Source organism: Rhinoderma darwinii, chromosome 12, assembly GCF_050947455.1.
Source record: "Rhinoderma darwinii isolate aRhiDar2 chromosome 12, aRhiDar2.hap1, whole genome shotgun sequence".
Lineage (NCBI taxonomy): Eukaryota > Metazoa > Chordata > Amphibia > Anura > Rhinodermatidae > Rhinoderma > Rhinoderma darwinii.
This window is the reverse complement of record NC_134698.1, coordinates 63,670,148-63,697,877: the sequence shown is the minus strand read 5'-3', so window position 1 is coordinate 63,697,877 and position 27,730 is coordinate 63,670,148. Positions and strand designations below refer to the sequence as shown.

The 27,730-nt window shown below is 40.9% G+C and overlaps 1 long non-coding RNA gene across 1 annotated transcript in view; it reads right to left on the bottom strand.

Annotated features, from left to right (window-relative positions):
* Positions 1-3,787: 3,787 nt before the first annotated feature.
* The window catches only part of LOC142664300 (uncharacterized), a 32,238-nt gene continuing 8,295 nt past the window's right edge, over positions 3,788-27,730 (bottom strand). The window contains exons 2-3 of the long non-coding RNA XR_012851260.1: positions 22,052-22,197; positions 3,788-7,217 (exon numbers count right to left, since the gene is read on the bottom strand). This is a non-coding gene — a long non-coding RNA (uncharacterized LOC142664300). The remainder of the gene's footprint in view (positions 7,218-22,051; positions 22,198-27,730) is intronic.

Sequence of the window (27,730 nt, the reverse complement as noted above, 5' to 3'; positions counted from 1 at the left end):
TGCCGTGTTCTATCTGATGCTTTATTACGAAGCTATATCTCCATAATGCGTTATCATGCAACACAGTACAGAGCCGCAGGGACTCCATGGACATTTGTGCACACAGTTCTGGTGTGTCCATGAGGCCTAAAATTGGAAGTACATGTTACAATAATTTCAAAATTTAAAATTCACAGCAGGTATGGCACCATGACACCGTGGTTATTATTGTTGTCTTGCGGCAAGGACAATATCTGCATGGAGCTATGTTCTCCTTGTGTTGGCGTGGACTTGCTCCGGGTACTCCGGTTTCCTCCCACACATAAAAAAAAAATACTAATAGATTAATTGGCTTGATATCCCCAGTGTGTCTAAAATAGGGAATTTTGATTGTGAGCTCTAAAGAATATGTTGGCGCTACATAAGCAATGGGAAAAAAGAAAGTTTTGCTTTTTGGGTCATGGATTATGGAATATATGAACAGTTAGCAACTGTTTGTATTATGCAGCAATAGTACGTATATTATCGTTTGCCTGCATTATGTTTTCATGCTTCTCTATACAGTATTTAATGCAGTTTTGTGTCTCCATTAAGCAGCCTTTGACAACATTTTTCACGGCACTCCTTAGTAGGCCTGTTTACTGGAGCTGCAGTTGCTTACCTTTGAGATTTGTGTTGCCTTTTCGGGATTTAGTTGAGTGTCAGAGCGGTCAATAAACACATTTGTGATTCACCTGATTTCCCGAGAGGTAATATCCTTTGTGTAAATGCCACAAATCCATTTTAATGATTTGCTCTAGTACATGTGTCCTTTTATAAAGTCATTTCCAGTCACATATGTCATTAGGTACAATTTTTGATGGTCGAAAATGCACGGTGGAGATTATCACATGTAGATTTGTATATAGGATTGACAGAAGAAAAATAACAAGCACATCTAGATTTTATTACAAAATCGTAATGTGACAGACGCTAAAAGTAAAGCAAAAGAGGTCAGAAAAGATAAAAGAAGGGAGCACTTGTATAGCCTAGAGATGGTTACAAATCTAATAGACACGATTGAGATATATCTCGAGTTATAACAGTTCCTTCATTTATAGGGTCACTGTTCCGGGGCTGACAGATTGACATTTATGAAATTATTTTCTTTTGTTATACAAATACTTCTACTCTTTGACAGTCTTTAAACTGTCAATTGCCCCCTGCCCTTTTCTCAATTGCCCCCCTCTTTACCTTACCCATACTCTTTGATCTGACAATGAACTATGGCTATTAAACATCCTTATCAGAACTCCTCACTATACTTTTCTCACGTGCTGCACCTAAACTCTGGAATGCACTGCCTTGAACAACAAAATATCTTATCTTATGTATATATGCTGAAAACACATATTTTCGGGGACAGTTATCTAATTTCCTAATTTGCCTTAAAGAGGACCGGTCACCTCTCCTGACATGTCTATTTTAATAAATACTTATATCCCCATGAAAAACAATTCTGGAACATATTTTCTCAGAACTCTGTGTTGTGCCATTCCTGTTATTCCTCCTAGAATTTTATGAATAAATTGACAACTGGGTGTTACCATTCCACTTGCCAAAGGGGTGTGTCCCTACACAGTCTCACTTTTTCAGCACTGATTGGACATTGTCAGTCTGTGTAAGGACACGCCCCTCAACTTGAGCACCCAGTTGTCAATTTATTCATACATTCTAGGAGAAATAACAGAGGACCGGCACAACGTAGAGTTCTAAATTTTTTTATGGGGAATACGATTATTTATTAAAACAGACATGTCAATTACAGAATAATACAATATATATACATTATAAGATCATCTTCAAGACTTCAATCATTTTAAGTCTATACTGCAATACACATAAACATTCAATTTAAGATGTGCTTTTCCCTCTAAATTTAGAGAAAGTTAAAGAAATTATTACTTCTAAATAGAAAAGTAAATGATTTGGTTGTGGATCTCAACTCTACTGTCTTCTGAACATCTTCCCATCTTTGGCCTGAAATCACAGTACTCAGACTTCAAGCTGAGGAAGGGACATTTTTTCCCATAAAATAGCATCTGGCTTCTTGGCAAATCGAACAAGCAGTTGTACTGGTGACGTTTGTAGTTGCCTCTAGGTTGCTTGCATGGCTGTGCTGAACACAGGCATCCGATGTCTGACATATGTACAGCTGGTCCCCTTTCAATTTTTTTTTTCATGAGTGGAAAACCAAACCAGAAGGAGTAACGCATATAACAAAACAATTGGATGGAGACATTGGCGACAGAAAGACTTAGATGTTTTGTGTTTGTTCCATTTCTACTGCGTCTTTTGTCTTAGAGATTAAGAAAAAAAAAACGAAAGAAATATGGAATATATAGGAACAGACTCACATTGAGACACAATTAAGGAATGAAAGGTTATATTCTACAATAACGCTGTTGCCTCCGTCAGTGACAAAGGGATGAGTAGATTTTGTTCAGAAAAAACTGAAACACAGTCATCCCAGATCATTTTTCTTGTACTGATCCTGATTGAATTTCAAATTTTAATACAGACCACGGCTGCATTCATAATTCTACAAACTTCAGAGCTGAAATTTCCCACCATTCCCTACTGGTTCAGTGTTGTCACACAGGTTGCTCTGTTGACTTGCCTTCTATGCAATTTAGTCTTTACACCATGCACTGTATAGTAATGTGATAAAGGAAAAACTAGCTGCCCCCACTATAGGAGCTTGTTGACAGTTTCCAATGACGACCAGCAGAATTCTGGCTTCAGCTCTGTATTGTAATAAATGTTGTAACGCAGGATCAATACAAGATGAGCAATGCAAAGTTATTACAAAGAAACTCAGCTATTTAAGTAGATTATATCTACATAAAACTGTAAAGAGAGATAGACATACCCTTTAAGTCATACAGCAATTTTTTTGTAGTGTGCAGGGCGTATTCTCTATACACTGTATTTTTGGCAACCGCTGAAGACAATATCCTTCCTTCATGCCGGATACAATTCACAGTATCTTTCTGTCCTATAAAGCACATTGTAGCAGTACAAGAATCTCGTGATCCAGCTTTCTTCATAATATTCTAGTTGAATTATCCAAAGTTCGCCTCCATCATTCTGATAATAACTCCCCAGTTATTGTGAACTCATTTTTTATTGCAATATTTCTTTTTAGGTCACTACTAGGCAAGCTCCTAAAATCAACACCAATTTCTTGTGAATGGAGTCTTCATAAGGCCTGATGGACCTGGCCGTATTACAGATCTATGTTGTACAGATCAGTAATATATCACCCCTACTGTTCGGCATTAATTTTATTCAGAGGCACAAAGAGTTTTTTTCTCATGGATTCATTAGAGTTATTCTCCCCTAGAGCATTGGCACCATATGGCTACACGCAGAGTGCCTATGGCTCCATAATACGTAAGGACTCCGCATGATATCACACAAGGCCTGTATAAAAACATCCCCGACTATTAGGGTATGTTCACACGAGGTCATTACATCCATAATTGCTGGACGTATTTTGGCCGCAAGTACCGGACCAAACACAGTGCAGGGAGCCGGGCTCCTAGCATCATAGTTATGTACGACGCTAGGAGTCCCTGCCTCGCTGCCGGACAACTGTCCCATACTATAATCATGTTTTCAGTACGGGACAGTTGTCCGGCAGCGAGGCAGGGACTCCTAGCGTCGTACATAAGTATGATGCTAGGAGCCCGGCTCCCTGCACTGTGTTCGGTCCGGTACTTGCGACCGAAATACGTCCGTCAATTACGGACGTAATAACCTCGTGTGAACATACCCTCAGACAACATACAATTGTATTATATATTTTACAAGTTCGAACCCTACATTAAAGAAACCTTATTTTACACTCCTGCAAGTGAGACGTTCCTGGTACATAAACAATTTTTTTGCATCTATACGGGGTTGGCCCCATCCAAAAAAAAAACGTATAGTCATTAGAAGTACCTCAATGGGTCTGATGAATGAGAGGATAGACGATGGGAGATTGTACACATATCTAATCATTATGATTAAATCCCAAAGTGACATTTCACAGTGTGGGTGGAGATCTTTAATGTCCAATGACGTGTTTACTCTTTTTCGGAGACAATATTGGCACACATATTATGCAGGGCTTGGCAGCTAAACGCTTATGTTATGTAACAGTCTCAGTGATAAACATGTCCCTGTTGCATCTGCCAACATTCGCCAGCCATTTCATCTGGCACGCAGTTAGGAGTCCATACATCAAAGGAGAGTCTTTTGTTTGTCTCAGAATCATTTCATTATACACTCTGCAGAAACTCATACATTTCAGGCTGAAAGAAACACGAAATCATCAGCACAACTAGAGTCCTTTTATTAATACGAATATGCGTCTCTTAGGAATCCATAACAAAGTAAATACGTAGGTATTGTGAATATTGCAATATGTACTGTAATACTGTGTTTGAAGTCTATAAGAGTTTAGATGATCTACATTAAAGGAGTCCAATTATTCTTTAAAGAGGTTGTATACTATGGGCAATCTCTTTTTGGGTTTCCTGCTGCTAGGACTGCCAGCGATCAACTATAAACTGAATGAAAACCTTGAATCAAGTGTTCAATTCTCCTACAGCGCCACCACAGGGGAAATTAAGAATTACACAGTTCCTACTGACATCAATGGGTTCTCATGTAAATGCACAGATGTGCCGAGTCCTCCAGATGGAGAGACACTCCTTGTAGAGCATCTTTGCGTGAGCAATGCGATATTTACCAATCGTGCTGTATTTAACGATCATTTCAATCGATCAGCAATTCATTGTTCATCTTTTTCTTCATTTACACTGGATAAGTCATTCTGAGAAATTGTATGAAAGTACACATTTTTAAAAGGGTTGGCCAGCCACATAAAAAAATGTTCCCGGGTCCCCCGTTAGTCTCTGTTCTACCTGCTCCAGCGATGACACGTTGACACCACATGTGACCGTTGCAGCCAACCCCTGCCTGCAGCATTGACCACGTCACCACAACAGTGATTGGCTGCAGCAGTCACATGTCGTGTTGACATGTCATCACTGGAGCAGGTAGAACAGAGTCCAACTGTGGACACGGAAGTGCCAACACAGGAGCGGCAAAAGGTTGGTTGGGGGAGCATTACTTCTTTTGATTTTATTAAAGCAATGTCAGCTCTTTTTAAAAAGAATTACGTGGTTGGTTAACCCCGTTAAGCTACAATGGGCAGCAAAAAAATGCAAAGAATGTTATTAGGTCGCTGTTTACATGAGTCCGGTGCTCTCTTTGCCTCCCTCCACCTCCTCCTGCCCCACCAATGAATGCTGGTCACCGATGTATCTGGCTGTACACATTGGCAGCCATCAATCATTAGTGTGAGGGTGGGAGGTGTACTGATAGATATTGTTACAATAGCTCAATATTTTTAAGTCACTGGGATCTATCAAATTTGTTGGAATATGTTCGAAAATGGATCCATCATAGTGGTTATGGCTTGGGGATGATTGGAAGCTATGATGCTAGTGGGAATAGATTGCTCCGTAAATAAGTTGCCCCAACAGGACCAACCCCTTTAGTGATGCAGTTCCACTGATTGTGATCTAATCGCAGAGGAACTGGCACCTGGAACCCCCCGACAATCAGCTGTTATGCACCAGGAACCCCCCGACAATCAGCTGTTATCACCGGGTAAGCTGCCAGTGTGTGCACATTTCTGCAGAGTATGTCAAGGGACCCACTCCTGTATGATGTCCACATACGGTAGAGGTTTTCCTAATGGGACCAACGCCTTTAAGCCATTTTCTACACAACTAAGAGTACTATTAGCTGTGTTTTCCTAAACATGTTTATATTATAAGAATGATCCTTAGGATCAAATTCTTGAAAACCATACAATAATTTTTTCCTGCAATCCTCATTATAACAACTGACTATTATAGCTAGAAGACATTTTATTTATGTATCTGTATGGTATACATTTAACTTTGCCCCTCAAATCTTCACTGATCAGTTTACTTTGGTTTAATCAGTTTACTATTTTAGTTTCTTGAGTACCAGTGACCAGATTTTGATTTCCATATCTTGCCATTTCGAATAGTTTGTTCTTTACAGTATGTAACAGTACCTCTAGTTCTTCTTCTGTTTCAATTTCATCCACAACTTCAGTAGGTAGAGAAGTTGTAGACAGTCCTATCTTGATGCTCCGGCCAAACATGGCTTGGTATGGAGACTGGTGTATACTATCATGGTAATCTGTATTTTTTGTTATTTGGACAAAGCGTAGTCCCTCTGACCATTTTGACATTTTTTCCACATCCATCCAAGCCAGAAGCATGTTCTGGATATCCTAGTGGACTGTTTCAACACTGGATTGATTGTGGCCAAATGGTGGCTTCCCATGAACCAGTTTTAAATTAGACCACAAAGTTTTTAATTCAGCACTTACACCATTGGAAAACTCTCTATCGTTGTCTGATTGGATAATGGATGGTGCGCCAAATATGCAAAAGATGTCCAACAATTGTTTGGTTACATCATTGGCTTTTTTTTTTAGGTTAATGGCGTCAACCGGACAAATTTAGTTACATAGTCTTGATAAACCATGATGAATTGAAACTGATCATCGGGTTGTGACTGCATGTCAATCCAATCAACCTGACATCGGCTTTCCATCTCCGAGAACTTGACTGGTTGACCAGAATACTATTCTTCTGAGAGTTAATCTTCTGCTGGCAGGTCACGCACAACTTGAGGAACAACAGAACCACTTCCTGGGTCACGTTTTTGTAACTTTTTTTTAACACCGTAAGCATCCTGTGCTTTCCTCCATTCCCTGTGTGGATGTGAGCTTCAAGCAATACGTCATACATATCCTCATTGGTTATATGGTATTGGACCGTAGTTCTAGTTTCAGATAATGGAGCAGTAAGCTTCTCCTCGTCACCCACACAACAGATCTGAAATCTTTTCAAACGGCGGTAAGAAAGCTATGACTTTTTGTTCTCAATTTTGGCAATTTTTACCTGCTCAATTATTTCACAGTACTTTTCAGTTGTCAGATATATGGAATTATCTTCTCTTTTTTTCAGAGAGTAAATTTTGAAAACAGTCATAGAAGAGCTCTTTATTTACAACTGACATTGTAAAGCCAGCCCGCACGTGGGTGTTAACCAAAGAGGGATGTTTTTCTTTATCCGTAAGTGTCTGGTCCACGACTATATCTGTAAGAAATAAAAGCCAGTTTAATAGTTCATATTTGTAGAAATGACTGGAGCTTACAAAATTATAGGCATGGATTTCACTATATGTGTCCCAAGAAATGAGCCAAATCCACCCACCACCTCCTTCGGACAAACCGCAGACCTGTCTATGGCTGTTTGGCCTCTTTTAGGTTATGTTTACACAGGACAAAAAGGAAAAGTACACAGAGTATTAAAAAAACCGAACCGCAGGTCAATTTATGAGCGGTTTCTTGACTGATTTCTTCCGCAGGTTCAAATCTCATCCACTCTGCTGCTGCTGTAATATGCTGCGGATTTCCCGCAATTAAATCCGCATTGATTACGCTGTGTATAAACATACCCTTACACAAGGTTTTTGTTCTGTTTTTTGAAACGACTGTAAAAATCGCCTGCAGTTTGAACAGTTTTTATGGCATTTTTTTACATACATTTTTATTGTCATTTTGTACGGCTGTTTTTTCTGGCATTTTTGACGTTCTATTGAGAAACCTATGGAGAAAAACGCCTGAAAAATTGCCATACGTAGATCATGCTGTGTTTTGCTGACTCCAAAAACATCACAAACCAAAACTCCGCAAACAAAAAGGCTAGCTATGTAGAAATTTACATATTTCACTATAGACTTCTAACGAACATCTGGGCAAGCATTTTATCTCAAAATAAAATGCTAAAAAAAACACAGCGAAGTAAAAGATACCATACGCTGTGTGTGACTACAGTCTGAGACCACTCCAAGTCCTCTGACCAGGCATGATTAGTCCTGCTCCTTCAGCAGTCAGTCACCCTATAATGTAAGGCACTGGTCCCTAACCTCTGATTCTCCAGCTGTTGCAAAACTACAACCCCCAGCATGTCATTGCACATTGATTAAATTTTATTTACTCAAAACTGGAAAACCCCTTTAATTTCTCAGGATAAGGTTCTAATATCTGTCATCAATAAACAAAGGAACAGGTGCTATAAGATCTAACAAGCGTAAACGTATTCTATCAGCAGCGTCATCTAGCAATAAAGGGGTTATCCGGGACTTTTATATTGATGGTCTACTTTAGGATAGGTCATCAATATCAGATCGGTGGGGGCCTGACTCTCTGCACTCCCACCAATAAGCTGTTTGAAGTGGCCATGGCGACGAACACCACAGCCTCTTCATAGTTTGACAAACACAGCGCCCTGGTGGCTGTACCTGGGATTGCAGATCTCCGCAGTATTCACTTGAATGGGACCGAAACTGCAATCCCAGGCACAGCCGCTACGGAAGTGTATGGCGCTGTGCCTTGCCAACTATGAAGTCATGGTTTCAACAATGGCGGCTGCAGAGGAAATGTCGGACCAGAGAAGGCTTCCCCCAGCAAAATCAATTTTTTTGCCAGGGGTGGCGGGCTGATCGCCATGGTGTAAGTAAAATGAAAGCGGTTGTCTCTGATGAAACAACGCCTCTAATGGCACATCTGCAAACATTGTCTTTATTGCTCTAATGCAGCTAAAAGGAAAAAAAATTATAAGAAATTTTGCAAATAGTCTAGATTAAAAATGCAGATCTCTGTGTCTCCATGGTTACAGACTACAAACAAACCCGATGTGCAGTCTGATGCTGCAGACATGTGTTACTCCACTCTATCTGCCCCCTCATCCTCTCTCCTTGCTTACCTATGGATTATTTTCATTTTAGATGAACTGGAGCAATATAATTTTTTTTACAAAAGTGCACATACCCTTTAGGCTAGGACTCCATGGTGACTTTTGGTTGTGGTAAAAGCCCGGGTTACTGCTATCATCAGGTGGCCTCAATGTTTCTCAATGGGGAAAAGCCACCCAATAAAAGAATTCTGACATGTTATCATTCAACTGGCTGTGCAGCAGGGGATTTGGAGCTCTGTATCAGAAATTCCGAGCTGAAACTGCTATAAAGATCTATTAAAAGATTGATCAGCACAGAATTTTGGACCTAAAAACAACATGGTGTTAAAGATGGAAATTCTCTTTACGCTCCCTATAGAGCCATTAATGGGGAAACCAGTGCTCCGAGATCACAATCCTGATGTGATCTCATGTGCATCTATGACATATCAGAAGATCATTTTTACTGCATTTCCCCTTTAAAAACAAAAATATTCTTTGACCCCCAGATTATCATTATATAACATGCACCGTAATGCAATTTCTAGCGTCTTCCATAAACTCATTAAAGCCCCTTCATATTTTAATTTCGACAGCGTCGACGTTCACTGGTATAAATGATTCTATATCTTGGTTTATAGACCTATCTGGACTAATTTACAAAAAAAAAAAAAAATGCAGAAACCGGTCGCTTTTATCAACGCAAGTCTTTATGTCTGCTATACGAACTAGAGGATTAATAACTAGAATTAGCCACCCACTGCATGGCAATATTCTCTTGTTTCATCTCCTTCCTTTACCACTCTTACATAAACCACAGAATGAAATAATTACAGAGCCCACGTCTATGAGAAGGGTGCTCAATGACGGTCCCCCGCCGCTTTGGTACCATCCTCCAATATAGCAGAGAATGGTGGGTGATGGGATGATTTCTGTAGAGCTTTGGATGCTCTAACTTTTTTAGAACCTACAGTTTCCCGACAGACTGTGAGACAATAAGAGGTTCCTTTTTAAAGAGATGTAAATATATCCGATAATCCGGCACTTATTTCAAGCAGAGAATTACAAGATAAGCAGAAAACCAAGGGAAAGTTTTAGTATCATACTTTGTGTTAATATTTTATTTTTGCCCTTTTTTTTTTTACTGTTCTAGACCTTTGCAAGTAAGTTTATATATTTTCTATGTCCATCTGATAATATAGCGACTATCAGGTCCCTTTGATGTCGGATTAAAATAAGTATGTCTTCTCTAGGTATGCAAGGAGAACTATCCAACCTACTGGAAAAAGCTATCTGATAAAGTAAAGCCATGACTCATCAAACCTTTCTGCCGACAACCCCTTCCCCCATGGTTGGGCTATGTTCACATGGTGTAATTTGTAGGCTTTTTAATGAATATGTGTAATTTTATGTGTTTTTGATGCTTTTTGGATGCATTTTTTTTAATGTGTTATTTGCCTTTTAATAAAATACATGGCACGTAAAATGTGCCAAGAATTGACATTACTCCTTTTTTTACACTAGTACACATAATTTAGTGACACACATGTGAAAAAAAACAAGGAAGCTTTAGACAGACATTTTTAACGCACATTTTAGTGTGTAATACACGACTGTATTTGTGCTATATTCACAGAAATGGAGCACTACTATGTGAATTTGGGACAACAGCAAAGATTTTGGCAATAATAAGTTTCCCTTAAAATCTCTTCTGCTCTATAGGGAGTAACACTGCTGGTCCTCTTCAGGACCTAGGAGAATCGGTTGTGTCACCTGCTGGTTGTAATGCCAGTTGCTAGGCCACTTCTCAAAGTTCTTTGGGGGCTGCCAAGCAAGCACAGTACTTGCAAAAAGTGTTTTTTAGGAAGTCAGAATCTGACTTGCGGCAATCAGCTCTGTAGTCTAGTCCCCCTTTAAATCCAATATATCAAAGGGGCTCTGACATTGAAGTACATAATTCTGTGAAGCCGGAGCACCAAAGCATCATACCATTAGACTGACCTTATAGTACTGGGGTAAAGGGGTCATTCTTCTTTTCCATGTCTAGTGTCATAAGGTCCGCAGAATTTTTTTTTATCCAGAGTACAGCAGGTACTGATGGTAGAAACGGGCGCTCCCAAATTATGGGATAACATATTTTAGGTCCCTTGTTGTATTTGTTTTATACGCAGTTCCTATAGAAGTTATTAGAGAGCCCCACAGCAAAGAGGAACAGGGATCCCCGAGCCATGAGTTGAAATGGCACGGCCTTCTGAGGGGTGCCCCTTAATCCAGCATTAATAAACATCAATCCAGATTATTCTGGATTATTAGAAGGAAATAATATAAGGCCTTATGCACACTGCATTATGGATCTGTAATATGGCACCCATAGCTTTTTATGGGCGCATGCTGTATGGCCACGTTTACACGGCAGTATTTTGTTCAGTATTTTCCACCAGTATTTGGAAGCCAAAACCAGGAGTGGGACATATAATGGAAAGATTTTGACCCATCCTTGGTTTTGGCTCACAAATACTGATCAAAATACTGCCATGTGACTGTGGTTAACTCCGTGTGCCTCCAATGTTATACAAAGGAAAAAATGATGACTTTTTTTATTTAAATTCTATTCAGATTATGTACTATACAGTCATATTTTATAAAACTAGACCCCCTTGAGTTTTTTGTCTTGTAATTGGTCCTTTCTGTCTTTAAAATCCACATTATCTTGCAGTTGTGCTACAAACAAGTGTCGGACTATTTGAATGTCTGTCTTGGCGCTGGATGCCAGATTAAAGGAATTTCTCTATAATCATTACTATTCCGAGTCGTAACTTGACGTAACTGTAACAGGGCCCTAATGCAAAATATGTAATACGGGCCCCCCACCTACAATTTGCCACTTATAATACCGATGTGCTTTTATATGGCAGAGGAGCCATTGAACCTTTTCGGGTACAAGGGCCCGGGAGCGGCTGCTACCGCTGCACCCTCTAGAACTACGCCCCAGTAGCTATTATTTATTTTACTAATATTTTATATTTCTTATTACTATTACTGGTAGATGGATACCCATACATATGACGTTGGAATGATTTTCCGGGATGTGCGACATCACAGGATTTTTATTTGTGTCATTATTTCATTGTTCCAAAATGACTGCTGTAATCTAGAGACTTCTGCAAAACATGCAAAGAAGTTGTATTCCCAGAGACTGGTCACTAGAGCACGTATATCCTGCTTACCTCAAGCTGACGTCACTTCCCTTCTGTTGGCATTGACATAGATCTTCTTGTTTTGTTCTAGTCTGTTGAGACCACATCGGCTGTAATAAGAGCCCTGGGGATGTGTGTGTAGACATAAAGCTTCTTTCTGGCTGCACATCACTTACTTCTCTGTAACAAGCAAGAATTATTTCTGTTCTCTGCCCAGCAATCCAGAGCAGCGGCCATTGTTCCGTGGCTCAGACCTAATATATTCTGATACAGTTGGCTACAACAAAATGGCACCAGGAATAGAGTAAATTTCTGAATCTCTCAATTTGAGTATAAAAATAAATTCAGAGAGAATGGTTCATATGCTTTGTGCTGGATCTGTAGAGTCTCAGCGTCATAGTAGTGTCACATGAGGACAGAACTTTATAAAAGTCCTGTTTATAATGTTGTCCTATACTATTGGAAAGGAGCTTCGTGAATTATTGCTGTAGTAGTGTTCCCCAAGTATTCTGCGGAGAAATTATAAAAGTAGCAGAGCTGAACGTCTTAATATTTAATTCTGTCAAACTGCTTCTACTTAAAAAATAAAGTGAAGTGTCACTCTACGACAGGAAATTGCATAAATTGCAATTACATAATAAAATCTTAGTTTTGGAATATTTCAAGTTAAATACTGTAATAACCTGTAGATAATATATATGTAACTGACTAGTCAGCAGACAAGGGCTGTTTTATGACAGACTGTGTAAACTGGAGTCTATTGGTAGATTATAAATTGCGTAAAAATAATTCCAACATTTCCTTGCAGCCCTGCAGGTTGACAAAATAGTGGCATGCTCTTTTGGATTCCATATTTCCAAGGAAATGTAGGAATTAGACTGGGTCATTTAATTTTACTTTCCCAATGAGCAAACTAGTCTTTAGGGGTTATCCGAAGAGATAGAATTAATGGCCTATCCCCATGATAGGCCATCAATATCTGATTGATGGGGGTCCGACTCTTGGCACCCCCACTGATCAGCTTTTGGAAGGGGCCATGGATCTCGTGCGATCGCTGCTTTCCCTTCATTCCTTTTACTGCTCCATACCGTACAACGCCAACACACTTATAGAGGCGGTTCACAGTTTTGCAACCTTCTACTATTCACTTGAACGTGAGAAAGCTGTAATAATGTGAAGTGCCGCTACAAGTGTGTTGTTTGACAGTATGGAGCAGTAAAGGAAATGAAGGGAAATCATCAATCGCACAAGCGCCGTGACCGCTTCAAACAACTGAACGACGGAGTTGTCCACAGTCGAAGCCCTATTTATCCGGTGCCTGGAGATGACCACAAATCACCAGAGCTATGTGATTCCACTGACCCGCAAGCAATGCTGGGAGATTTCAACTTAATATGAGCGTTCCCCAGGTGAAGGTAAATAAGGTTTTACATATAGGGCACACAACATCGACTGTGTAAAAATTCAGTCCGAAAACTCCTATTTCATGGACAGCAGCTGTAGGGTGTAGAAGTGTTAAAGAGGCTCTGTCACCAGATTTTGCAACCCCTATCTGCTATTGCAGCAGATAGGCGCTGCAATGTAGATTACAGTAACGTTTTTATTTTTAAAAAAACGAGCATTTTTGTATTTATGCAAATGAGGCTTGCAAAAGTCCAAGTGGGCGTGTTTAAAGTAAAAGTCCAACTGGGCGTGTATTATGTGCGTACATCGGGGCGTTTTTACTACTTTTACTAGCTGGGCGTTCTGACGAGAAGTATCATCCACTTCTCTTCAGAACGCCCAGCTTCTGGCAGTGCAGACACAGAGCGTGTTCTCGAGAGATCACGCTGTGACGTCACTCACAGGTCCTGCATCGTGTCGGACGAGCGGGGACACATCGGCACCAGAGGCTACAGTTGATTCTGCAGCAGCATCGGCATTTGCATGTAAGTAGCTACATCGACTTACCTGCAAACGCCGACTTACCTGCAAACTGCCACGCCAAGTGTCATCTGTCACGCCAAGTGTCATCTGCCAAGCATCATCTGCCACACCAAGTGTCATCTGTCATGCCTAGTGTCATTAGCCATTCCAAGTGTCATCTGTGCCGAGGAGTCTGCTACGCCATAGTTTCTGCCAAGCCACGTGTCTGTAAAAACTTCTATACAGGTACTCCAGTTCTAAAGACTGTTATTGACTTTTGTTTGGCCAGCTGCAACGGCAGAGCGGCTCATAGGGTCCACAAACCCCACAGCCGTGACAGAATATATTAAACACCGGTCTTTAAACTAATTTACGTTGGCGGGAATGCGCCAAATTTATTAAAAGGTGCGGACTGTCCATGCAACAGAAATGAAATGCTATGAATATGTGTAGATTTGCACCATAACTTACGCCAGTTTCTGGAGAGTTACCCTGTTGGTCTGTCGGAGGCCTTGCAATTTTTTCTCTGCTCTTTCGGAAAGTCACAAATTTCAGCGCTTTTAATATATTCCCTTCAACTCTGTTGACACCAGGAGATAGCAGAAAACTGGAGCCGAAACACTACTTTCCCAAGCGACCTATATTGATTCTAAAATTGGCACTTGTTCCACACCAAGACCCCTTGTCTCCAGAACCCATAGCAGTAGTGTAGTCTGCCTTTATGGGCACAGGCATAGGCACACCGATGGACAAAATAAAGTATGTCTAATTATATAAAACCAGTTTATTCCATAAGTCATTTTGCTTTTTGTGGTTTACTATAGCACACTGCATCTATATCCTAAAGATAAAGCATCTTAATAGCTTAGATATCCGATTGGCTTTGAAGAAAAAATGTAGCTTGCACAGAAGTGACTCATATCTCAATTTTCATGAAAAATTCGAAAAAAAATTCTAATCAGAATTGATTGCGTAATATTAAGAAACGGTATTCATGTTTATTTTCCTAAAATGCATTAATTAAAGAGGTAAAATAATATATTGTATATAACACCTACGGAAATATTTTCTGTGTCCTAAGCCGGCTTAGTAGTTAGGTGCTTACACGTCTGTGTTACACAAGGGTGCAATGACTGTACAAGCTTGGGCAGGTTCAGACATTTGCATGACTTAGCTATCAGCAGTAATGAAATGCACTATGCCAGCATGCATAAGGGCAAACTTTATTTTATCGAGAGAGATTAATTTACTAGGACAATGTGGTGGCAGTGGAAAAGAACTAAAATTGAAAAAAGTCTGGATGTGTCATTTTCACTGAAGGTTATACATTCAAAGTGATATTCCTGTTTTATTATACATCAATATTCTAAATTATTCAATCTGGATTAGATCGTATTTTATTTAAAGGGGTTTTCTCATGAAGCCAACCACTTTTCATTTGCCCTGTTAGACATAAGGACCTCATAGAGTAAGGTCCACTGCTCTCTGTGAGTCAAAATGGAGAGCCACTCTTTAAAAGCAGCACTTACTCTGGCGGACACCGTCGGGCCGTCCATGCTTTACATGAAAAGCCATTTATTTAGACGGCCTGCAGTGGAAATGTCCAGTCAGACGCAGTTTCCCGAGGTGAACCGCTGTTTATCAGGGGTTAGAGAGGACAGACCTGCAGGTTTTAGTTAAAAATACTTCTACTATGTCTATACCCAAATTTTCTGTCCAATGTTAGGAAAGCAGAATAGAATAACCATCAAGCCAATAGCATCCTTTTTGCTAATATTTTCAGTGGTGGTGAAGACTATTAAAGAGGAGCAGAGAGCAATGAGGTCAACCCTAACCTCTCCAAAAGCTCGATAGCAGCTTCAAGGGGTTGCCTTTATGCAATGTACACACTTTGGGTCATGTATTTCAATATGGTAAATAATTTGAATAAATGTCATATAACAAAGTTTGTGAAGGTTCAGAATCCTTGAGGGATGCATCCAAAGTCTTGGTCTAAGGATAAAATAAATCAGGATCTTCACAGGTTACACTTTTCTGTGTTCCAAAATGATCCTTCAAGATGTAAGATCTAGAAAGATGTTCTTCAGATAGTATAGACTCATGAGCTCCTCTACCCCACCCTTACCAGAGGGATTCCTTATGATAACCTTAATCATGCAAGATTTTGGCGATCTTTCTAATCTGTTAGTTGGGAACACTAACGCTTTTTGTATAATGGAGAATGAGTGCAGTGAGCTGCTGGATTTATGGACAACCCAATTGTCTATATGTAAAAATGGTCATACCGATCACAATGTATAAAAAGACACCAACAATGGCCCACTATAAATTAAAAAGCTTTAAAAGAAAAACAGAATTGTCAAATTGCCATAAATTCGGATTCTTCTGAAATTCTCCTGGTAGCAAGGAGATTGAGGAGGGTCTTGTTGCTGGAGCCACAATGTAAAGGCCACCTATAGAAATCAGCCAACAGCCACTCGGGACATACCTCTCGGCTTTAGCTAATAGAAGGGGCTCACAACCAGGGAGACTGCCCCGTAAGTCAACTCAACATGCATCAATAGGACATATAAAAGGGGTGTATAAACCAGTTTTACTTTAGACCAAGTGGGCGTTGTACAGAGGAGTGTATGACGCGACCAATCAGTGACCAATCAGCGTCATACACTTCTCCCCATTCATTTAGTCAGGGATCCTGCTAGATCAGTATGTGCTGTCTTATACTTACAGTGAATAGACATTCCTTCCAGACAGGACGGGATGTTTATTCACAATACCGACACTTTGCTAACGTTTCTGTGGTACTTACAGCAGAGCAAAGCGTAATCTCGCTGTAACCTGTCATTTACAGCGTGATCTCGCGCGATTACGCTTGCTCTGCTGTAAGTACTACAGAAACTCTACAGAAGTGTCGGGATTGTGAATAGACATCCCGTCCTGGCTGGAAGGAATGTCTATTCACTGTCTAAACACTTCAGTATCGTTAATGTGTCAGTATAAGACAGCACATACTGATCTAGCAGGATCCCTATGCGCTGACTAAATGAATGGAGAGAAGTGCATGACGCTGATTGGTCAGCGTCATACACTCCTCTGTACAATGCCCACTTGGTCTAGAGTAAAAACACGCCCAGTTGGGCATTAACAAAGTAATTAGCATAAAGCTAAAATCGCTCCTAACGTGGTAAAAATAGATCGTTTTTCTAAATAAAAAGCACTGCTGTCACCTACATTATAGCGCCCATCTCCTTATGTAGGAGATAGGCCACTTATAATGTGGTGACAGAGCCTCTTTAAAGAGGCTCTGTCACCAGATTATAAGTGCCCTATCTCCTATATAATCTGATTGGCGCTGTAATGTAGGGAACAATGTTTTTTATTTTGAAAAACGATCATTTTTGAGCAAGTTATGAACAATTTTAGATTTATGCTAATTCGTTTCTTAATAGACAACTGGGCATGTTTTTACTTTTTACCAACTGGGCGTTGTACAGAGGAGTGTATGAGGCTAACCAATCATTGACCAATCAGCCTCATACACTTCTCATTGTTCCAGCCCAGCTTCTTTCACTGCACAATCACACTGTAACAATGGGCTGGAACAATGAGAAGTGTATGACACTGATTGGTCACTGATTGGTTAGCATCATACACTCCTCTGTACAACACCCAGTTGGCAAAAAGTAAAAACATGCCCAGTTGTCTCTTAAGAAACCAATTAGCATAAATCTAAAATTGCTCATAACTAGCTAAAAAATGATCGTTTTTCAAAATAAAAACCACTGCTGTTATCTACATTACAGCGCCGATCAGATTATATAGGAGATAGGGCACTTTTAATCTGGTGACAGAGCCTCTTTAAGGCATTTATTGACTTAATTTCTATAACTGTAGCTGAACTCTAACAGCCTTATCCTGTTGTTTGTTTTTTTACTTGACTGTTTACGAGAAAGCTTCTATCTGGCATTTATGGTTTGTTTTTTTGTCTGTTTTTTAATCTTTCTCTCAATTTTGATTTCAAGGAAGGATCTTGAGTCTAGAGGTGGGCAAAGATAAGGAAAACATTCCCTGCCGCTGAGATAAGATCAGGTGTCACTGGGACGGACAAGCGATAGAACTGAATGATGATAAGGTCAATACTGCACCATGAACAAATGGCCAAATAAACATGAAAGAAAATCAGGAGCCAGAGAACAGTCAGAAAGGATACTAAATAAATCAAATCTGAATCTCTACATATTTACAAATGAAAACAGTTCCAATATTTGGGCTAAGCAGTGGCTGCAAAATCAATTCGCTTCCATCTTAAAAAAAAAACAGGTGCTACACTCCTCAACATTGAAATTGCAACACCAAGAAGGAGAAGTTGTGGAATTGTGGAAATAACAGGATCGATAGACATGTTAATGATATGTAAATGATAAAAAAAAATGTAAACAAAATATTCCTAACATCTTGATTTATTTAGTATCAAGTATGAGGGCCACGGGCAGAAATACACGCCCTTATACGCCTTGGCGTGCTATCAATGATGTTATTAATAGTTGTCTCAGGGATGTTTTGCCACGCTGAATGCACTTGGGCTCTCCCTTATCAATTCCTGACCAATGACGTCCCAAATGTGCGAGATGGGAGACAAGTCTGGAGACGCTGCATGCCATGGTAGCACGTTTAGGCCACACAGGCTGCTCACAGTAGCATGAGAAACATGCGGCCTTGTCCTGTTGAAAAACAGCTTCTATGAAGCTTTGGAGAAATGGCCGTACCACTGGTTTCAAGACCAAATCAATGTAATGCCGAACTGTTAGTGTGCCTGAAATGAATACCAGAGGGGTCCGGCTACCGTACATTATGCCATCCCACACCATAATCCCGGGAGTAGGACCGGTGTGACGTTCCCTTGTGAAGGCCTCTTCATGGCGTTGCCCATGTGATCTCCAGACCAATCTCCGGCTATCATTACGTCCGAGACAAAAGTGGGACTGATCGTTAAGGAGGATAGACCCTCATTCCAGCCTCTTTTGCCGTCATGCTGTGCACCATGATAACCTTTGAGAGAGCGTGTGGTGAATGGTACACCTGTAACTGGACGTCTGGCTTGTGGTCCAATGTTGTGCAAATGCCTTCTGATGGTTTGTTTCGACACTGGTTGCCGCCCTAGGCTAGGGATGTGACATGTAATTTCACTTGTAGTACTGAATGGAACACTACGCTTCATTCTTCCAATCGGATGATCCATCCGTGCAGAGGTTTGCCGCCGTACATCTCTTGCTGTCATTCCATTTCGTCGTTGTTCTCCCAACTACCGGGATACGCAACGTTAAACAGTGCTGACATCTCGGCCTAGGCATGTAGCGATCTGCCGGAGTGATAAACCGAGGTCCCTTAGTTGAAGGATTCTGTCCCTCTCAGTTTGTGACAAGTCGTGATAACTGGCACGTTGACGAACAGGAGGCATCGTAAAATAATCCCACACCACTTGATCCAATTTTTAAGTCTTCATGTGGCTAAAAAACGTTGCTTTCAATCTGGCTTTTATGCCCCTTCCACGTGTCACAGATTGGAGCTGGGTGCTTCAAAATGTTATCATTTTCAGATCTTTACAACACCTGCTACTTCCTCAATTTACATAACCTTAGGGCTTGCCCTTCTTGGTAATGCAAAGTTGAGGAGTGCATTTATAGCTAGGTTTGCCCATAGTTTGGATGGTGCCCTATGCAGAACCTTCTAATGATGTCCATTCCCTTCTTAATCAGGTGGCCAAATAATACAATGAAATAGTTTCCATATAAAATTTTTGGAAAATGTCCAAATAACAATTGGATACAGCTGCCTAAATAATACCCAACTACCCAATCAATAAACTAAAAAATAAACCTGCATCATGAGCAGCTGCCTTTCCATAGGTTCAGCCAGCAAAGGTGGGATTGGGGGTGCAGGCTCTATCAGGGCTTCCCATTCTGTAATGACAGAAAATTCCCCCCACCGATTACGCACTCCTAAGTATAGCCATGTTTATGATAACCTGCATTCTGTGAATGGACTATTCACAGGTGGTGTTGTGATGCCCTTCAATACATCATGACCACCTCTGTGAGAATCGCATTTCCAACACTCAAGCTGCGCAAGGAAAGGATTGAACCAGTAAAAATTCAACCTGTCCAATTCCTATATGCCCCGGTGAGAGACAGCAGGAGATACAAATGTTTCCAGCTCAGGATACGTATCAGCCGTATGTTATTTAGCTTTCCAAACAGAAGTGTCACTGCAATGCACAGTCATGTGACAATTAAGCTCCTCCCTGGGAGGTGTACAAAATGGTTGTTGGTAATGATAGGGTCTGAGTCATATAAAATTAAACAGGATCTATACACCTTATATATGATATATATATATATATATATATATATATATATATATATATATATATGTGGAAAAATAATAATGCCACAGCATAAAGCATGCCTTACCTAACGGTTTTGTCATATGGTCAAAAAGAACGAGACAGCGCCCCGACGCGCGTTTCGCGATATACAGCTAGAGATTTGTTGTCATTATTATATATGAGCTGGCAGCTCTAGTGATATGCGTTTTAGTAAATAATTGTATTCCCCATGAAATAAAAATTCTGGAGAATCTCTTCTTAGAGCTCTATGTTGTGCCGTTCCTCTGTTATTCCTCCTATAAATGTATGAATAAATTTACAACTAGGTGTTACCAGTTGGAGGTGTGTTCCTACGCAGACTGACACCATCCAATCAGTGCTGATAGTGTCAAACTGTGAAGGGACACACCCTTGACAAGGAAATAGTAATACCCAGTTGTTAATTTATTCATAAAACTCCAACAGGAATAACAGAGGAATGGCACAACGTAGAGTTCTAAGAATAGATGCTCTATCATTGTTATGTCATGGGAAATACAAGCGTATCCTTTAAGGGTCTCAATAATGTAAAATTATGTGATGTCTGGAATTTTTCTAAATGCAGATCCGCAGATTACTGACGGTACAGAAGATGAAAGCCCTCATCTAAGGCTTGTCTCACAAAACCGTTGTTGCGGCCGCGGACCATAAACCCCTCTCATGCTGCCGACGTCTCCCTTCCCGGAGACGCCAGCACATGCGGCCGTCCTGCCCTGCAGTGACAGGGTGCGCGCGCAAGCTCATTCCCTTGTCTTAAAAGGCCAGCGCGGGCACATGTAAAGAATTAACTAATTACTCCCAGATCACCCTGGACTATAAAAAGGGCCCTGCCCTTTCACTCCTTGCCTGAGCGTTGTTTGTATACCTATGTTAGTCTTGCAAATGGTCCCTTAGTCGTATCCTGTTCCCAGTGTTCCCGTGCCCTGCTACCTCTATCCTGTATCCCGTGCTGTGTTTGTTCCTGTGCCCTTTCTAGTTTTGGAGTCATGTTGTGCCGTCTGCTACGCCTACTGTCTTACACCACGTCTGGTGTCATCTGCCACGCCTGGTACCTCCATCACCTGTCATGAAAGTACCATCTGTGCCAAAGCCGCTGCTACTGTCTGGACTATTGCAGGTACCCTTGTGCTTGGTACACTGTTGTTTGGCCAGCTGCTACTCCGCTACGGCGGTGCGGCCTAGTGGGTCCACATACCCACAGATCGTGACAACCGTGTCCGGTCTGTGAGGTACGGACCGTATGTCAGCCGTGTTTGCCGGACTAAACACTGCTCAGGGAGTTGTACTCCTAGTATCATAGATATCTATGATGGTAGGTGTCCCTGCCTCCCCGTGGGAATACTGCCCCCAGTGGCGGATTAAGTAGACCATGGGCCCTGGGCTGTTACCCAAACTTGGGCCCCCCTTCCTCACCGCCGCCCTGCCGCGCCGTAACTATTTTTAACACTACCTTTTTGGGCAAGCATTAACAGTGTTACGATTTCCCTTGTCACAGCGCGGTGTCCCTACATACTGACAGTATCACACTGTGCAGGGACACAACCTCCTGACAAGGGGAATTGTCTATCAGTCCTGGACTGCAGAAAGACTTTTTGTGAAATACAAGGATTTCCTATAATAAACATGTCAGGAAAGGTGACAGATTCTCTATAAATCTAGTGACTCACAGGTGACGACGTCTCAGATTGTAGTAGTTTTTTTCCTCTTTTCTTCTCCATCCGGTCCAGCGCTCATGACGACTTCTCCCGGCCATGACTCATTTCTGCAGAATTTGCCACTCAGACGTCTCCTCACTTTTCCAACATTTCCACACCTATAAACGAAAATAAAGTTATCATGGTGCCACATACCGTACCCCTTAATATAATAGCACCAAACACTGCGCGCCTGAATATAATACCACACACTGTAAAACGCCACCTACACACAGCCCCCTGTACATAGTGCCACACACAGCCCCTGTAGATATTACACACCCCCATAGATATCGCCATACACAGCCCCATCTATATATCACACATCCCCCTCGTAGAGAGCGTTACACACAGCCCCATATAGATCGTGCCATACAGCCCCCCTGTAGAGAGTGCCACACAGCCCTCCCCCTCTTGTAAATAGCACCAAAAAGCCCCCCCTATAAAGAGCGCCACACACATACCACTGTGGATAGCACTACACAGCCCCCCTTGTATATAGTGCCACACAGCGCTCCCCCTTGTATATAGTGCCACACAGCGCTCCCCCTTGTATATAGTGCCTCACAGCGCTCCCCCTTGTATATAGTGCCTCACAGCGCTCCCCCTTGTATATAGTGCCTCACAGCGCTCCCCCTTGTATATAGTGCCACACAGCGCTCCCCCTTGTATATAGTGCCACACAGCGCTCCCCCTTGTATATAGTGCCTCACAGCGCTCCCCCTTGTATATAGTGCCTCACAGCGCTCCCCCTTGTATATAGTGCCTCACAGCGCTCCCCCTTGTATATAGTACCTCACAGCGCTCACTCTTGTATATAGTGCCTCACAGCGCTCCCCCTTGTATATAGTGCCTCACAGCGCTCCCCCTTGTATATAGTGCCTCACAGCGCTCCCCCTTGTATATAGTACCTCACAGCGCTCACTCTTGTATATAGTGCCTCACAGCGCTCCCCCTTGTATATAGTGCCTCACAGCGCTCCCCCTTGTATATAGTGCCACAAGGTTATGTACACATTTAAAAACTTTATATTATACTATATATATATATATATATATATATATATATATATATATATATATACATATATATATATATATATATATATATATATATATATGTGTGTGTATCAGTGTGATTGATTGATTTTATTAAAAAATATTTTTACTTTTTGAGATACAGCTGCTTTGTATCCTGTATCCGTCAGGTCAGCAGGACTGACAGGATCAGTGACACGCAGGATCCACCTCAAATCTATCACATTTAAGATTATAATTTAGCGCAGGGCCCGTTTCACTGATCCCGTCAGTCCTGCTGACCTGACGGATACAGGATACAAAGCAGCTATATCTCAAAAAGTGAAAATATTTTTTAATAAAACGTAATTACAAAGTTGCCCCAAACACACATTTTTATAAAAAAAAAATAAAACCGACGTGATTTTTGCGACGTTTTTTCCGTAGACAATGCAGGTTTCGTTTTTTTAGCGTTTTTATACACACCTTTTTTGCTATTTTAGAATTTTTATTCATAAAGTTTGAAAATAATAGTAAAAAAATAAGCTTCTTTACGTTTCAGCTATTTTTTTTTGGTAATAACATAGTTTTACCCTAAAATAGACCTTTTATTTGTAATCGTCATTGTCTACCGTAAATTTTAATATAGTACATGTCTATATTAGGGTAATTGGGTCAGCGCTAGTGTTACAACAATCATTGGCGGGGGGAACGTTTTTTTTGGGGTGGGTATTTTATGTGTATTTATTATTTAATTTTTTTTTGCACTTTACTATTTTTTATTACTATGGTCTGTTCCTCAAAGGTCAAAAAAGACCTTTGGGGAACTTTATATATTTTTTTTCTTTGTTTTACACCATGTTTTTCCACTGTAACTGGAGCTGCACAGCAGCCCCAGTTACAGGGGAAATCAGCCCTCTCACAGTGACGATTGTCACTAATAGGGCTGTGCTGGGTCTAGTTAGACCCAGCAACAGTCTGCCACTAACGGCACCCGGCGATCATGTGACCAGTCACATGATCACCGGGAGGAATAGAGACAGCGCCGCTGCTGCTGTCTCTATTCCTTTACACAGCATTCATTGAGCGCTGTGTAAAAGAGATCAGAGAAGACAGAAGCAGCGAAAGCTGCTCCTATCTTCTCCTCAGCGTCCCCGATAGTCACTGACAGCCGGAGACCCGACATTCAGCTGCCCGATCGCGCGGGCAGCAAGTTAAAACCCGAGCCGTAGAAAGTCTATGGCTCGGGTTTTAAGGACCCGTCCCTGACCGCTGGCGGTAAAAATACAGCCAGCGGTCGGGAACCAGTTGGGCAGGAGGATAAGCCTGTACTGACCTCAGCGCCGGTGACCGCCCGCCCGGCTCTTCTCTTGCTGCTTTGGAGTAACAGAACAGCCGTCCGTCGCTGTTCTGTTACTCAATGGCGGCGGCCCGCACTTGTCAGGGAGGCGTGTCCTACCCCTTTCCCGGCCAATTCCCTGCTCCTCCTCATCTTCGGCAGTTAGCAGCGCTAGCGCGCTGAATAGATTTAGGAGATGATGTGCGGTTCGGGCTGCCATGGGCCCCCTGGGAGCCTCGGGCCCCGGGCGGCCGCCCGAAACGCCTATATGATAATCCGCCACTGACTGCCCCGTACTGTAATCATGTTTTCAGTACGGAACAGTATTCCCATGAAGGTCACAGACCGAACACGACCATGTGAAACAGGGCCTTAGGATGGCCACACACTTCTCCTGCAGGGTTACATGATACTTACTCAAATGCTCTTCGCAGTGGTCCTTAAGTCTGACCACCCCTGAGGAGGCTTTAATATTATCCATGTTGGTTGTCTCTTACCTTTTCTAGAAAGATATATATTAGACTGCTGAATAGATATTTTAATAGCTTGACAGAAGAGGGCAGCTCAATAATTTATATTTACAGCTAACTTTTTTTTATATTTTCAGGTGAGTTGCACTTTAAGTCTATTATGTGTGTATTGTGGATATCTATAGTAAAAAAAATATTTCAGCTACTGGATACAGGAGTGGGGGATATTTTACTGGTGGGGATTAAGGCTTTTGTGAGAAAGATCAATTTTACAGAGCGCAAATGACAGAACAGAGAGAAGGACAAGTGGAAGCTGATAAAAAGTAAAGCTATAAGGGTTACAATCCTGCGATCAGTAGGATTTTCATAGCGGTAGAGTGAAATGTCAGAATATGTGTAATCGTTTCAACATGTGGAATTAGTTACCACTTCTGTTTAAAACTGGACATTTAGGCCACGTTCAGACGTGGCGGAATTGCTGTTGAATTCCGCTGTGGACAGTCCGCAGTGGAATTCTGCAGGAGCCGTTTTTTACATTTGTTTCTATACATTTTTAGGAAACTTAGTTCAGACGTTGCGGAAAATAACTGTGTGGAAATTAGGCTGCAGTGCAGAATTTCCCCTCCACAGCATGCACATTATGTTGCGAAGAAGCAGCGGAATTTCACTGCGGATTTCAGCCTTTGCAATGCAAAAACTGAAATCTGTGGCAAGTCCGCTGTGATATCTGCAACATCTGAATTACCTGTCAAACATGCAAATGTTGCTGCAGATTCGTTACGTCATTGCCCCGAATCTGCACCAACATTTGCAGCGGAAAAATTCTGCCACGTCTGAACATGGCCTTAGGATATAGAAATGCTGGAATCCTACGAGAACTTTTTTTTTTTTTTATGTTACTAAATCTAAAGTATCCATATCTTATTGGTGCATGTCTATCTACAGTCAACTGCTCTATTGATTCTGCAAAAAAAAACCTTACGGAACGGAGACAAACGGAAACCATTTGCAACAGAAGCATTACTATTGAAATCAATGGTAATGCAAACGGAAACCTGTGGTTTTCGTTTGGTTTCCGCTCATGTGTTCCCCTGACGGAAAGGTCTGATAGAACCCATGAACTGAGTCCCAACGCTGATGTGAACACACCCTTAGGTCTTTTAGGTCTTAATGACCCATTTTGTATCATGAGAGATTGGTACCAAAAAACACTTAAACTGGTTACATAATACGGGCATGGCCAGACGTGGCGGAATAGCTCTGGAATTCCGCTGCGGCCAGTCCGCTGTGGAAATCCGCAGCGGACATTTTCTCCTTTGGTTTTCACACTTTTTTAGTTAGGTTCGTGCACACGTGGCGGAAAACTCCGCTGCGGACCATAGGCTGCGGTGCGGAATTTGGTATCCGCAGCATACACTGGCTGTTGCGGACGTGTAGCGGACTTGTTGCGGACTTATTGCGGAATTTCTCCATTGACTTCAATGGAGTTTAAAAATTCCGCAATGAAATCCGCAGATGTTATGTGTGTTGCGTTGCATATTGGTTTTACAAACAGGATATTTCTTAATTCTGGCTGGACCTATGTGTTTCGAGGTCTATACCCAAACTGAGATGAAATGTTTTAAAAGAGAGCAGGATGTACTCTTCACCTGAATACGCAACGGCTAATCCGCATCAAATTACTGCACATTTTAGGCAAAGGCGCAACGGAATCTGCAACGCAGATTATGTGCGGCATTGATGCGGACAGTGTCGGCAGAAATACGCCACGTCTGGCCATGACCTAATAAATATTTTTACATTTTAAATTTCCTGTATTTTAGCTGTGATATCTTCCAAAGATAAAGGCATCAGCACTTAAATATTTCTGGACCATAAATTCATAACAAACACTGCATACACTTACGTCAATAATTGTCATAGTGATAACATTGCTGCAACTCTGTACCAAACAACATGACAATACATGGTTGTCACCTATACCAGTTCAGGTAAACATGTATCTATAGGTATAATTGTTTTGTCTACTTTTTCTCTGCAGCTTATTACAATTTATACAACCTGGAAAAGACCTTGAAAGCCCTGATCCGAAAAAGTAAAAAGTCAAGCCTATCACATACAACTATAGATATGACATTAAACTAGAAACTTTACTATCTTGAATGCTGCATATAAATCATATCAGAGATCTTTATATATACACAATTACAGTTACACAAACATATACAGTATATAAACATATACACACACATACACATACATACATACATACATACATACATACATACAGACATATACATACATACAGACATATACATACATACAGACATACATACATACATACATATACATAGACATATACATACATATACACATACATACATACATACATACATACACAGTATATATACATATACACATACATACATACACACATTTTTATATATATATATATATATATATATATATATATATATATATATATATATAGACACATACATATATACATACACACAAAGATTAAATTTCCCTTCTCCAGTATATTATTTTTCATTTGACCTCTAAGACAAGATCCTGCACCCGGCACTCTCTTAGAAATCAATACATCTTTCTTTCTTTTGACTTTAGAGATGAATGTGCATCTAGCCACAGCAACTTCAAAGGGAACATTTAGGAAATGCGGCATACTGATAAATGCTGAATGTTTTGTAATGTGTCTACATGTCCCCAAACTTTTTATCCTTTTTTTTTTAATGCATAGCACGTTGATGAATGTGAATATGGACATTAGCTCTCCATTGTCAAATATTGTATTCTAATATTATGG